This window comes from Myotis myotis, unplaced genomic scaffold, assembly GCF_014108235.1.
Source record: "Myotis myotis isolate mMyoMyo1 unplaced genomic scaffold, mMyoMyo1.p scaffold_m19_p_4, whole genome shotgun sequence".
Lineage (NCBI taxonomy): Eukaryota > Metazoa > Chordata > Mammalia > Chiroptera > Vespertilionidae > Myotis > Myotis myotis.
Window position 1 is genome coordinate 29,748,203 of NW_023416346.1, and position 4,164 is coordinate 29,752,366.

Below are 4,164 nucleotides of genomic sequence, written 5' to 3' on the forward strand. Positions count from 1 at the left end.
TGTATCTTAAAGAACTAGAATAAATAATCCAAAAATGTATATGGCATCACAAAAGATCCCAAATAGCCACAGCAATCTTGAGAAGGAAGAAGAAAGTTGAGGCACTCACTCTACCTGATATCAAACTATATGACAAGACCATAGTAATCAAAACAGCATGGTACTGGCATAGAAAAACAGACATATAGATCAATGGAATGGAATAGAGAGCCCTGAAATAAACCCACAAATATATGGTCAATTACTATTTGACAAGTGAGGTAAGAACATACAATGGGATAAAGACAGTCTATTCAATAAATGGTGTTGAGAAAACTGGATAGATACATAAAAAAAACTAAATTAGACTACTTTCTTACACCATATATAAGAATAAACTCAAAATGAATAAAGACTTAAATGTAAGACTTAAAACCATACAAAATACTAGAAGAAAACAGGGTATAAAATCTTGGATGTTTCTCATAGTATCTCCTTGGACAAGGGAAACAACAACAACAACAAATGAGACTACATTAAACTAAAAAGTTTTTGCACAGCAAAGGAAATCATCAACAAAATGAAAAGACAACCCACTGAATGGGAGAACATATTCAACAATGATACATCTGATAAAGGGTTAATATCCAACATTTATAAAGAACTCATATAATTCAACACCAAAAAAAACAAACAGTCCAATTTTAAAATGGGCAAAGGACCTAAATAGACATTATAGACATATGAAAACATGCTCAAAGTCAATAATAATCAGAGAATTGCAAATGTAAACCACAATGAGATATTGCCTCACACCTGTCAGAATGGGTATTATCAATAAATCAACAAACAACAACTGTTGAAGAGGATGCAGAGGAAAGGTAACCCTCTTGCAATGTTGGTGAGACTGCAGATTGGTGTAACTATTGTGGAAAAGAGTATGGAGGGTCCTCAAAAAATAAAAATTAAACTGCCTTATGAGCCAGTGATTTCACTTCTGGGTATAATTCCAAAGGAACCCAAACACTCATTCAAAAGAATATTTACAGTCCTATGTTCATTGCAGCATTATTTACAATAGCATTAATTGAATATTACTTGGCTATTAAAAAGAATGAAATATTACTATTTGTGACAGCATGGATGGATCCAGAGCAGCAGTTCTCAACCTGTGGGTCGAGACCATTGGAAAACACATATAGCATATCAGATATTTACATGACGATTCATAACAGTAGCAAAATTACAGTTATGAAGTAGCAACGAAAATAATTTTATGGTTGGGGGTCACCACAACACGAGGAACTGTATTAAAGGGTTGAGGCATTAGGAAGGTTGAGAACCACTGAAAAGGGTATCATGCTAAGTACAATAAGTCAGTCAGAGAAAAAAAAATACCATATGATTCCACTTAATGTGTGGGATATAATGAACAATATAAATAAGCAAACAAAACAGAAACAGACTCATATATACAGAGAATAGACTGATGGTTGCCAGAAGGGAAGGAGGTTGGGAGACTGGGTGAAAAGGATGAAGGAATTTAGAAGTACAGATTGGAAGTAACAAAAATAGTCACGTGGATGTGAAGTACAGCATAGGGAATTTAGTCATTAATCATATATAATGAAGAGGTAATATGCAAATTAACCAACATGCCCTCACAAGATGGCTGCCTACAACCAGTCCGGCAGGGGGGCTAGTGAGGGATGACCAAACAACTGAACAGCAGGCTGTGTGGGGCAACCAGGCCTGCAGGGGGGTTAGTGAGGGATGACCAAATGACTGAACAGCAGGCTGTGTGGGGTGACCAGGCCAGCGGGGGTGGGGGGGCAGTTAGGGGCGACCAGAATGGCAGGGGTGACAGTAAGAGGCAATCAGGCCAGCAGTGGGGGGGGGCAGTTAGGGGTGACCAGGCCAGCAGGGGGGCCAGTTGGGGGTGGCAGTGAGGGACAACTAGGCTGTCCAGGGGCGGTTGAGGGTGTCCAGGCCGGCGGGGGGGAGGGTTGTTAGGGGCAACCAGGCCTGCAGAGGGGGCCAGTTGGGGGCGACCAGGCCGATGGGGGGGGGGCAGTAAAGGGAGACCAGGCCAGCAGGGTGAGGGAGAGCAGTTAGGAGTGATCAGGCCGGCATACAGAGGCAGTGAGGGGCGATCAAGCTGGCAAGGGGGCGGGCAGTTAGGAGTGACCAGGCAGGCAGGCAGGCAAGTGAGCGTTTAGGAAACAGTGGTCCAGGATTGTGCACCAGGCCTCTAGTATTGTAATAACTATGTATGATGCTTGTTGGGTACTGGAAATATCAAGGGAACACTTTGTAAATTACATGATTGTCTAACCACTATGCTGTATAACTGAAACTAATACAAAATATTATTGAATGTAAACACTAATTTAAAATTTAAAAAAGTAAAAACCAAAGCAAAAAAATAAATAAAGAATAATCCTGATCCCTCTTGCATATCATGGAATTGCTCCTGGGAAGTGGATGTAAAACCAGGGACTAAATTTCCCAGCCACCTTTGCATTCAGGCATAGTCATATTCTCTCCAGTGCAATGTGAGCATATATGGTCTGTGTCACTTCTAGGCTGGGCCTTCTGAGAAGTGATGGAGTTTTCCACACTTTGTTTTCTCTTCTGATGGCCAGAAGCATGAGACCTCTTCTGGAGTCCTATGAAAGTGGTGGAAACTCAGAATGGAAACAACTTGATCTCTTAATTATTACAGGAAAGAAAGCTGCCCACCAACCAGGAACATCACATTCTACCATTCAATGGATGAAACCTTCTATTGTACTAAACCACTAAAATGTTGGGGTTTATTTTTATTACTGAAGCTAGGATCACCCTAACTAATATACTCAGTTAACTGTCCTATCTCAAATATTAAGATCTCAAATTAAATTTAATGTGATCCTTTCTTCTGATATTTCTGTCAGTTTTATTTTTAAACATATGTTGTTGATTTGTATTTAGGGACATAAAAACAGAATTTTAAGTTTCATTAACTTTTTATCATGGTTTCCTTGTGTTTTTGTTTTGTTTTTTAATATATTTTTATTGATTTCAGAGAAGATGGGATAGGGAGAGGGAGATAGAAACATCAGTGATGAGAGAGAATCATTGATCGGCTGCCTCCTGCACGCCCCCTACTGAGGATCGAGCCCGCAACCTGGGCATGTGCCCTTGACCGGAATCGAACCCGGGACCCTTCAGTCCACAGGCCGACACTCTATCCACTGAGCCAAACCAGTTAGGGCATGGTTTCCTTGTTTAATCTGCTATCATTTTGCAGTGATATCTATTTTGTCTTATATTTTTAGGCATCACTGTTCTATTGCTATTTCCTTAAGCTATATTAGACTTTAAACCACCTCTTAACCATAGATAAGTGTGTGTCTTTTTAGTTATGGTATTTTGGGGGTGATAAGATGTATTCTTCAAAAGTCATTCTGTTACTCTCTTTTTTAGAAGAAACTTCAAGCCATATATACTCCGTTCCTATAATGGATATTCTGCCAGCATGATTTATGGAAAAGAATACTGCATTTAGATTCCAGACTCATCTAAGTCCTAGTTCCATCATTCACTAGGTGTGTTCTCTACTCCCTCTGGATATCAATTTTTTTATTAAATGTAAGTCAAATATTATAGGATTGCCATGAGAATTAAATGAAACAAAAATGTGAAATGTCCCTGTTGTACTCTGTTGACAATTTGCTTCAGTTTTGCTAGAACTTAAAATATATTGCTTTCCAAAAGAAATATCAAATTACTTGGATCATCTGTGTTGACAACTCAAATTCACTTAATTTTGCATAGATTTTGCCTCCTGATTTTTCTTCTCCAGAGCATGAAGAGCAAGATTTGGAAGCATCCTTGAAATATTTTCTTTATTTTCCTTCAGCAGCTCAATGATGTCCATCTTAAAATGAAAATATTTGATATGTTGTGAGCAGGATTTGAACCCAGATTTCCTGGCTCTTAAATCCAGAGCTCTTACCAGTGCATTAGAATTGTTAGTAGAAGATGAAACATTAACTTCCCTCTTCATCTATCATTACCACCACCATTAAAACAAAGCCCCCAAACCAATGACCCTTTACATAACTAAAAAAATCATGAAAGGTGTGGTAGGTAGTTTAGGGCCAATGAGGTTTTATTAAATTCCAGAATTTTTGCCCCTTC